The sequence below is a fragment of the Triticum aestivum genome, chromosome 2A (genome assembly GCF_018294505.1).
Source record: "Triticum aestivum cultivar Chinese Spring chromosome 2A, IWGSC CS RefSeq v2.1, whole genome shotgun sequence".
NCBI lineage: Eukaryota > Viridiplantae > Streptophyta > Magnoliopsida > Poales > Poaceae > Triticum > Triticum aestivum.
The window spans coordinates 780,521,660-780,533,237 of NC_057797.1; positions in this window are offsets into that span (position 1 = coordinate 780,521,660).

Sequence of the window (11,578 nt, forward strand, 5' to 3'; positions counted from 1 at the left end):
ACCGAAAGGTCGAGCGTGAATCATATAGTAGATATGATCAACATAAACGATGTTCACCATTGAAAACTACTCCATCTCACGTGATGATCGGTTATGGTTTAGTTGATTTGGATCACGTGATCACTTAGAGGATTAGAGGGATGTCTATCTAAGTGGGAGTTCTTAAGTAATATGATTAAATTGAACTTAAATTTATCATGAACTTAGTCCTGGTAGTATTTTGCAAATTATGTTGTAGATCAATAGCTCGCGTTGTTGCTTCCCTGTGTTTATTTTTGATATGTTCCTAGAGAAAATTGTGTTGAAAGATGTTAGTAGCAATGATGCGGATTGGATCCGTGATCTGAGGTTTATCCTCATTGCTGCATAGAAAAATTATGTCCTTGATGACCCGCTAGGTGACAGACCTATTGCAGGAGCAGATGCAGACGTTATGAACGTTTGGCTAGCTCAATATGATGACTACTTGATAGTTTAGTGCACCATGCTTAATGGCTTAGAATCGGGACTTCAAAGACGTTTTGAACGTCATTGTAACACCCTCGATGCGACTATATCTCCCACGTGTCGAGGCACGACTTAGAGGCATAATCGCATTGAAGGCATATGTCGCAAGTGAGGCAATCTTCACACAACCCATGTACATATATAATATAAAGGGGGAAATAAATATAATAGTTGGCTTACAGTCGCCACGTCACATCAAGGTACATAAATAGCATCCATCATACAAACACTCATGGCCCGACTACGGCGCCAAAATAGAAAAGACCCCCAACATGCGACTAATCCCTGAATCGAACCCCGAGTAGGCACCACTACTGATCATCCGGAAAAGAAACATAGTATCGCTGAGAGTCCTCGTCGTACTCCCACTTCAGCTCGAGCGCGCCATCCGGAGGAGTATCATCGGTCCCTGCATCTGGTGATATAGTAATCTGTGAGCCACAAGGACTCAGCAATCTCGCACCCTCGCGATCAAGACTATTTAAGCTTAATAGGTAAGGAAGGGGTAATGTAGTGGGGCTGCAGCAAGCGACTAGCATATATGGTGGCTAGCTTATTCGCAAAGGAGAGCGAGAAGAGAAGGCAAAGCACGAGCGGAAACTAAATAGAGTAGACTACGCAAGCATAACTCCAACGCCGTGTCCACTTCCCGGACTCCGCCGAGAAGAGGCCATCACGGCAACACACGCAGTTGATTCATTTTAATTAATTAAGTTCAAGTTGTCTACAACCGGACATTAACAAATTCCCATATGCCCATAACCGCGGGCACGGCTTTCGAAAGATCAATCCCTGCAGGGGGGTCCCAACTTAGCCCATAACAAGCTCTCACGGTCAACGAAGGAATAGACCTCCACCCAGGACCCACCGATCAGACTTGGTATCCCGGTACAACAAGATGATTCGACAGGTCAAAACTAGTCCAGCAACACCGCCCTAATGTGCCGACAAATCCCGATAGGAGCTGCACATATCTCTTTCTCAGGGCACGCTCGGATAGGTCAAGCTACGAGTAAAACCAACCCTCGAGTTTCCCCGAGGTGGCCCCGCAGGCTGCCTGGTTCGGACCAACACTCAGAGGAGCACTGGCCCGTGGGGGCTAAAATAAAGATGACCCTCGGGCTCCGGAAACCCAAGGGAAAGAAAAAGGTAGGTGGCAAATGGTAAAACCAATGTTGGGCATTGCTGGAAAAGCTTTCATCAAGGCGAACTATCAAGGGGTTCCCATTATAGCCCAACCGCGTAAGGGACGCAACAAACCGGGAACATAACACCGATATGACGGAAACTAGGGCGGCAAGAGTGGAACAAAACACTAGGCGAGAGGCCGAGCCTTCCACCCTTAACCAAGTATATAGATGAGTAAAGATAACATAGCAATATAATGATATCCCAACACGTAAATAAATGTTCCAACAAGGAACGGCTCCAATCTTCACCTGCAACTAACAACGCTATAAGAAGGGCTGAGCAAAGCGGTAACATAGCCAATCAATGGTTTGCTAGGACAAAGGTGGGTTAGAGGCTCAATCATGGCAATTGGGAGGCTGACAAGCAAGTGGTAGGCATCCTAGCATTGGCAAAGCAAAAGAGCGAGCGTACCAGCATAGCAAAGATAGAAGTGATTTCAAGGATGTGATCATCTTGCCTGCACAGTTGTCAGAATTGACTGGATCCTCAAAAGCAAACTCAACGGGCTCCTCGTTAGCGAACTCGTCTCCTGGCTCTACCCAACAACACAAACAAGCAACAAGGATACAATCAACCCCGTGCAAAGGCAACCAATAAGATGCAAAGATGATATGCTATGCGGGATGCGATGCGGGATGCAAAATGCAACATGTAACAGGAAATGCATGAACCTGGCCTCAACTTGGAAATCCAAGTGTGCCACTGGATAGAGGGGAAGAAATCCCCTGAAAACGATATAAAGATCATGGCAATCGGAGCTACGGTTTAGAAATGGCAAGCGTTTTACTAAACGAACCGATCTGCGATTTACAGCAAGTAGGCTCCTAAATGCAACAAAATGACCATGCTACAGCCACCCAATATGAAAACAAATTACATGGCAGTGATGTACTCATCAAGCTTAACAAATCATCATGATTGAGGCATAGACAAATTCATCCATTAAGGGCTTCAAACAAGCATGGCAAAACTGATTAAGCAAAACAGATTTCAGACTTAGCGAAATTAACGCTAGTCTGAAATTTCAGACCACGATGCTCTCTTCGGAGCAGAAAAACAACATGAAGGAAAACCTGAACATGGCAAGTAAGAGCATGGCATGGAGCTACTCAACAAGCTTAACAAAACACCCAAAATGACCTGGGGCCAAAAGGGTTCACAAAAATACTCTACCGAGCACACGAACATTGATGAAACACAATCAGTTTTCAGACTTAGTGAAAACTGGGACATGCTGAAATAATAACTCACGGAGGCGTGTAAACGAGCTCGATGCTCTCACTACGGTGCAAGTCATGGCAAGGCAAGCATATATCCATTAAGAAGGCACAAAATTCTAGCTAGACATGGCAAGAACAATGGCATAGCATGCATGGATCACTAGCAATAACTCCGGCAAAATCGCAAAAGAGTTTACGATCTGCCCAAAACAGCAACTTTCCAAAAGTTGAGCTCGATTGTGTCAACCTAGGTTGCTCCAACATAACAAGTAAAGACATGGATGGATTAAGCACAACAAGCATAACAAATCACTCTTACTGATCATCCTCAAAAGAGGCACGGATCACTAGGAAACAAGCCGGACATATAGCATCGTGAACTAAAACGGCTCAGACTTTGTGAAAATCACCAAGTCCCTGAAATCTGTAATCTCAGGTAGCCCTCTTCGCAAGCTTGCACAAGACAACACACACATCCTAAAAATACATGGAAGGCACCTCTGAAAAGAAGACAACATGCTTAACAATTCATCCCAAAGGGGCACAGGCATATCATGCACGGATTAAATATGGAAAAAATGACAAAAGTGCATGTTGAACTAACGGATCTGCAATTTAACTCAACATGTCTCCTTCCAACAGCATTTTGGGCAACAAGATGACCTCAAATGCAAATGATGCAATGGAATGAAATGATTTACTCGTCGAGACGAAGATTTTGACATATCATACACCCAAAACGGAGCTACGGATGAGGAGATATGAGCGGTCAAAGTAGCAAGAAAATTAGGGTTTCGGGAGGAGAAAGTCAACCGAAAATATCCCACATCCAGATCTGGATCGGGCACGGAAACCGAGGTCGCCGGAGTTACTGTTCACGGCCGGTGGCGCGGATGCCGAGGCGGCGGCCGGCGGGGTCGGCGGCGAGGGGGGCCGGGGACGAGGCCGGCCGGGCGAGGACGGCGGTCGCCGGGGCCGGATCCGGCGACCGGGCGGCGTGCGGCGGCGGAGGACGCCGGCGAGGAGCTCCGGCCCGGCGAGGCGCACCGGCGACGAGGCGGCGGGCGAGGGCGGCGTCCGGCGCCGTGGAAGACGGGCACGGGCGCGCGGCCTCCCTCTGTCGGCGCGGTTGGTGGCGATGGGCCTCGGGGGGCCCCGCGTGGGCCTGCGGGCCGGCGGCGGCGAAGCGGTCCCCCGGGCCACGTGGCGGCGGCTGAGTGGCCTGCGGCGGCGGCGGACGTTGTCCGGCCGGGGGCGGACACGTCCGTCGGCGCGGTGGAGGGGAGATCTGAGGTTTTTTTTCGAGGAGGACGGGGAGGAAGACGGGATCCGAAAAATGGGGGCCTTTAAATAGGCATAGAGGGAGCTAGGAGAGTCCAAATGAGGTGCGGTTTTCGCCCACATGATCGTGATCGAACGACCGAGACAATGGAGCTGAGTTTGGTGGGTTTTGGGCCAAAATGGAGGGGTGTTGGGCTGCTCACACACGAGGCCTTTTCGGTCTCTCGGTTAACCGTTGGAGTATCAAACGAAGTCCAAATGACCCGAAACTTGACAGGCGGTCTACCGGTAGTAAACCAAGGCCGCATGGCAAGTCTCGGTCCAATCCGGAAATGTTTAATCCCCACAAACGAAAGAAAGCTAGAAATGGCCACCGGAGGAGAACGAAGCGCCGGAATGCAAAACGGACAACGGGGAAAATGCTCGAATGCATGAGACGAACATGTATGCAAATGCAATGCACGTGATGACATGATATGAGATGCACGAAAAACAAAACAACACACGGAGACAAAGACCCGAACCCGAGAATTAAATATAACTTAATGCCGGAAACGGCAAGAGTTGGAGTACAATTGGGGAAGGTTACATATGGGGCGTTACAACACTCCACCACTACGAAAAGATCTCGTCCCGAGATCTAGGACTGAAAGAACTCCGGGTACTCAGAACGGAGGTGATCCTCGCGTTCCCAGGTAGCTTCACGGTCGGAATGGTGTGACCACTTAACTTTGAGAAACTTGATTGACTTGTTGCGAGTTTTGCATTCAGTCTCTTCAAGGATTGCAACTGGGTGCTCACGGTAGGAGAGATCTTCTTGGAGCTCAATGTCCTCGAAGTTGACGGTGCGCTCAGGCGTCTTGAAGCACTTTCGGAGTTGCGAGACATGGAACACATCATGAACATTGGCAAAGGTTGCAGGAAGCTCGAGTTGATAGGCGAGGTCGCCTCTCTTGCTGACAATCTTGAAAGGCCCGACGTATCTGGGGGCAAGCTTCCCTTTGATACCGAAGCGACGAGTCCCTTTCATAGGAGAGACGTGGAGGTAGACATGATCTCCGATCTCGAAAGCCAAATCACGGTGCTTGCTGTCGTAGTAGCTCTTCTGACGAGATTGGGCTGCTTTGAGGTTATCACGAATGACCTTGCACATTTCTTCTGCCTCTGTGATCAGGTCATTACCCAGCAGCTGACGTTCACCGGTTTCAGACCATTTGAGAGGTGTACGGCACTTCCTACCATACAGAATTTCAAACGGGACCTTGCCGGAACTTGCTTGGAAACTGTTGTTGTACGAGAATTCAGCATAAGGAAGGCAATCCTCCCACTTCATGCCGAAGGAGATAACACAAGCCCTGAGCATATCTTCAAGAATCTGGTTGACACGCTCGACTTGACCGCTTGTTTGAGGATGGAAAGCAGTGCTGAAGCGAATGTTGGTGCCCATGGCCTTCTGAAAAGAATCCCAGAACTTGGAGGTAAAGATGCTGCCACGGTCTGAAGATATCACTTGAGGAATACCGTGCAGAGAGACAATGCGAGAGGTGTAGAGCTCCGCCAATTGAGCTGCAGTGATTGACTCTTTGATAGGCAGGAAATGAGCCACTTTGGTCAGCTTGTCGATGACAACGAATATAGCATCATTGCCACGCTTGGACTTTGGAAACCCAGTCACGAAGTCCATTTCAATGTGGTCAAACTTCCATTCTGGAATGGCGAGAGGTTGGAGGAGACCTGCTGGCCTTTGGTGTTCTGCTTTCACTCTTCTGCAGACATCACATTCATTCACGAATTGAGCAATCTCGCGCTTCATTCGAGTCCACCAATAAGTTTGCTTCAGGTCTTGATACATCTTCGTGCTCCCAGGGTGGATGGAGAGGAGAGAGTTGTGAGCCTCATTCATGATCACTTTACGAAGTTCACCTTTGGGCACAACAATTCGATCCTCGAAGAAGAGAGTGTCCTTGTCATCAAGTCGGTAGCACTTGTACTTGGACTGACTCTTTGCAATACCAATCTTCACCTTTTTCACCATAGCATCAAGAAGCTGGGCTTGGCGAATCTGGTCTTCCAAGGTAGGAGAAACTTGAAGGTTGGCGAGGAAACCTTGAGGAACAACTTGCAGATTAAGTTTGCGGAAAGCTTCACAAAGCTCGGGTTGATAAGGCTTGAGAATCAGACTGTTGCAATATGCTTTTCTGCTCAAAGCGTCAGCAATCACATTAGCCTTGCCTGGAGTATACTCGATACTCGGATTGTACTCTTGAATCATTTCGACCCATCGAGTCTGCCTGAGGTTGAGATTAGGCTGAGTGAAGATGTACTTGAGACTCTTGTGATCAGTGAAAATGTCCACTTTCCTTCCCAAGAGAAGATGTCTCCAAGTCAACAATGCGTGCACAACTGCCGCCAACTCGAGATCATGAGTGGGGTAGTTCTTCTCATTAGGCTTCAACTGGCGAGAGGTATAAGCAACAACTTTCTTCTCTTGCATCAGTACTGCACCGAGACCTTGGAGAGAGGCATCACAAAAGACCTCGTACGGCTTGGTTTCATCAGGCGGAGTTAGAACTGGAGCAGTGATCAATTTCTCTTTCAAAGCGTTGAAAGCAACATCACACTCCGGAGACCAAACGTACTTGACGTGCTTCTGAAGAAGATTTGAGAGAGGCTTCGCGATCTTGGAGAAGTTTTCAACGAATCTTCGGCAATAACTTGCAAGACCGAGGAAGCTACGGAGTTGCTTCACATTCTGAGGAGGTTCCCAATTAACGATTGCAGACACCTTCTCAGGATCCATGGAAATGCCCTTGGCAGAGATAATAAGGCCAAGATAAAGAACCTCATTGAGCCAAAACTCACACTTGGAGAACTTGGCATAGAATTGATGTTCCCTTAGCTTGTCAAGAACCAAACGCAAGTGTTTGGCATGATCTTCCTTGTTCTTCGAGAAAACCAGGATATCGTCGAGATAGACCAAAACAAAGTCGTTGGTGTAGGGGTTGAAGATGAATTTCATCATGCGAGAGAACGTCGGAGGAGCATTGGCGAGGCCAAAAGACATAACAGTGTATTCATATGACCCATAGCTTGTTCTGAACGCCGTCTTTGGAATATCTTGTTCACGAATGCGAATTTGATGATAACCCATACGGAGATCAAGCTTGGAGAATACTTGGGCACCCTTGAGTTGTTCGAACAGCTCATTAATGTTGGGAAGTGGATATTTGTTCTTGATGGTCTTCTTGTTCAATGGACGATAATCAACACAAAGTCGGTCCGTTCCATCCTTCTTCTTCACAAAAGAACACCACAACCCCACGGAGAAGTACTAGGCCGAATGAGACCCATTCTTTCTTGCACATCGAGCTGTTTCTTCAGCTCCTTCAACTCTTCGGGGCCGAGCTTGTAAGGCCGTTTGCACACCGGTTCCGTACCGGGCTCAAGTTCAATAACGAATTCAACAGACCGGTTTGGAGGCATGCATGGGAGTTCTTCAGGGAAGACATCTTGATACTCACAAACAACCGGAATCTGCGAAATAGCATCCAATTCACCCTTCTCATTGAGAGAGAACAACCGGATGGTATTATCCCGAGCAGCAAAGACAATTACTTCCTCAGACGAATGAGTCAGTTGAATCTGCTTGGCTGCACAATCCAGCTGAGCTTTATGTTTAGAGAGCCAGTCCATCCCAAGAATGAGGTCGATATCAGAATTGCCAAGAACCATTGGAGAAGCCAAGAACTTGAAATCGCCCAACGTGATAGAGACATCTGGCACCTCCAGACTTGCACTCAATCGTTTGCCAGGAGAAACAATATCCATTTGTTTACCCAAATGCGAAGAAACGAACTCGTGCTTGGTAAAAAATGGCTTAGACATGAAACAATGCGATGCACCTGAATCAAAAAGAACTCTTGCAGGAATATCATTAACGGGAAGGTTACCCATGATCACATCTGACGAATCCTCTGCTTGAGCTGCATTCACCATATTGACCTTGGCGTGCTTGGGATTATGCTTGACCACAGCTGTACTTGCCGACCTGACAGGAGGAGGAGGAGGAAGACGCCTCTGGTTGAAACACTTGTTGGCGTAGTGACCCTTCTGTTGGCACTTGTTGCACGTGACCTCTGAGAGCGGACGGTGGTACGGAGCACTCGATCTTGGAGCTTGAGACGAAGTCTTGTTCTGAAAGCCTGGGTTGGGTGGGTGGGAAGAACCACTGCCACCTTTGCTCTTCTGCTGATACGGCTGACGGAACGGAGGAGGAGGAAGCCAATACTTCTGCTGCTTGGTCACTTGAGTAGAGGACGAAGACGAAGTGTCTCTGACTCGATTCCTGGAAGCATCACACCTGAGCTGAGCAGCCTCTTGCTTCAGTGCCATGTTGTAGAACTCATCGTATCTCAGCGGCTCGAAGAGGACAAGAGCGAGCTGAATTTCTTCACGAAGACCACCCCTGAACTGATAGATCATGCTCTTCTCATCAGGAACATCCTGCTTGGCAAAACGGGCGAGCTTCTGGAACAACTTGTTGTAGTCATAGACAGACAAAGAGCCTTGCTTCAGATTGCGGAATTCTTCACGTTTGCTTTCAGTCACACTTTGAGGAATGTGATGAGCTCGAAATCACGACGGAAATCATCCCAAGTGATCAAACGTCCACCTCTGGAATCCCGGTACTGCTGAAACCACTCTGCGGCCTGATCCTTGAGCTGGAAAGACGCGAACTTGACGAAATCTTCAGGTCTGACGTTGCTACATTCAAAATGCTTGCCCAGATCGACTAACCAATCATCAGCATCGGTAGCCTCAACGCAGTTGCTGAACGTCTTTGGACCATTTGCGAGGAACTGATTCAGAGTTGCAAATTGGTTCTGGTTGTTGCCTTGATTCGCTTGACTGCTTTGATTCCGCTCTTGGATGATTTGCATGATCAGCTGAGTATTTGCATTAGTAGCAGCCATCACAGCCTGCCATGCTTCCGGAGGAGGCGGAGGTGGCGGAGGATCTTGATTCTGGTTCTGACTGGTGCTCTTAGCGGGAGCCATCCTGAAGAGGTTGACCACCATTAGCACACAAATAGAGAAATATTGAAGGTGAAACCAACGGAATGAAAATTGCAACATAAGTCTTCACATCCGAACAAAATGAACGAATGCACTTCTCTTGAAGTGGTCACATCTTCCTAAATTGCGAAGCCACGAAGAATCAGGTAGAAGAGGTACATCAACGAGGGATGGAATCAACATATGACGTCGAAGAAGAACGAATACCACAACTCGAAATAAAACCAAGGGTTGGCTTGCGGAATAAGCCGGAACAAACACATGATAGAAATTTCGTCCGAAGTGTTCGTGGTAGGACCTACACGGGCTCGACCGTACAGCACCATCATGTACAAGGCAGTGCACATGACATACGAAGCGTCCCCGAGTCAGCATAGCCAAGGACTCTTTAAGACACAACGAGGCCACTGTAAAATCGACCGTGAATAGGCGAACCACTAGACGTCGAACCCCAATTTCATATCACACATCTGTTGGAAAGATATCCTAAGGCTACTTGAATTCCCACCTATGAAATTCCCGAAACTTTCCGGTTATGCAATCAGGTGTTGAGGATACAGGGGAAGCATAATATCTCACCCAAGCTAGCAAATCCTACATCCAGCTGCATCCATCCTTCAACACATAACCAAGAAACCTTCGGAAACCATCTATCTCAACCTTCGAAAAGCATCCGTTATACAAGTTATGGCGATACTCCCGAACTCCCGCCCCAGTACTGGGTGGCGTTGAGGTTATCTCACCAACGAACTGCATAAAGGAGATTTTCGATGTCGCGCACATATCTCAAGTATACCAGAATTGCAACGATAGAATTATGATGACAACACCTCAGAGCTCAACTCCCCGGGACACTTCCACTAAACCCCTGACAGGAGGCACCAAGACAGTATTCTCATCATAAGCCATCGGAACAAAACTAAGATACTCGCGTGAACCTAAAAAATTTTTTTTAGTGAAATTTGAGAAGAGAAGAGTCAAAACTCTACGTCAGGATGCCTTACCAGAGCGATGAGGAGACTGGGAAGTAAAAGAATTCCTAAGCTCTCCGATATATAATTCCTAAGGACTCAAAACATTTTTCTAGACACAACTCGGCTGCTAGAAACGATCAAGCAATGGGGCTCCTAAGGTCGGGGAAGGCTCTGATTACCAACTTGTAACACCCTCGATGCGACTATATCTCCCACGTGTCGAGGCACGACTTAGAGGCATAATCGCATTGAAGGCATATGTCGCAAGTGAGGCAATCTTCACACAACCCATGTACATATATAATATAAAGGGGGAAATAAATATAATAGTTGGCTTACACTCGCCACGTCACATCAAGGTACATAAATAGCATCCATCATACAAACACTCATGGCCCGACTACGGCGCCAAAATAGAAAAGACCCCCAACATGCGACTAATCCCTGAATCGAACCCGAGTAGGCACCACTACTGATCATCCGGAAAAGAAACATAGTATCGCTGAGAGTCCTCGTCGTACTCCCACTTCAGCTCGAGCGCGCCATCCGTAGGAGTATCATCGGTCCCTACATCTGGTGATATAGTAATCTGTGAGCCACAAGGACTCAGCAATCTCGCACCCTCGCGATCAAGACTATTTAAGCTTGTAAGTGCATCTAGTGCCACCCCTAGTTGGTTTTGGAGTATTGACGACAAACCTAGTTGCGGGACTAATGTGTTTGTGAGAATTGCAGGATAACACAGGTAGAAGTCCCTCATTGATTCGGTTTAGCTACCAGAGATGACCCCCAAAAATGTATGAAGATATTGAAGACAATGGTGGTTCATGAAGACATTCATGTCGAAGACAATGACATATGAAGACTCCCCATGAAGCTTTTGGAACTCGAAGACTTAGATCTTTCGTAGCTTTACTTTATTCATGTTGTGTCATAGGAACCACCGTACTGTTAAGTGGGGTCCAAGAAAACCAGTCAGGATGACTGAAGTGATGCCTAATTCAAATCCTATGTCTTCGAGTGAAGACAATGAGAGAAAATCTTGTCCAGAGTCAGACAAGTCAGCTTTACTTGCAGCCCAAGTAAAGTTGCCGTGAGAGTTCAAAATCCGACCGTTGGTACACGTGTCAGTTCCTTAGTGACCCAGGGTCATTTCGGACAAATCAGGTCAGGGTTGCCAAGTGGCTATAAATAGTCCACCCCCACAACCATAAACGGTTGGCTGCTCAGATTTCAGTGCACGGCTTTTGTCGTTTGAGAGCAACCCACCTCGAAGCCTTTGAGAGAAAATCCTTTGTGAGGAGAAAAGCCCTAACCACCCAGAGCCAGA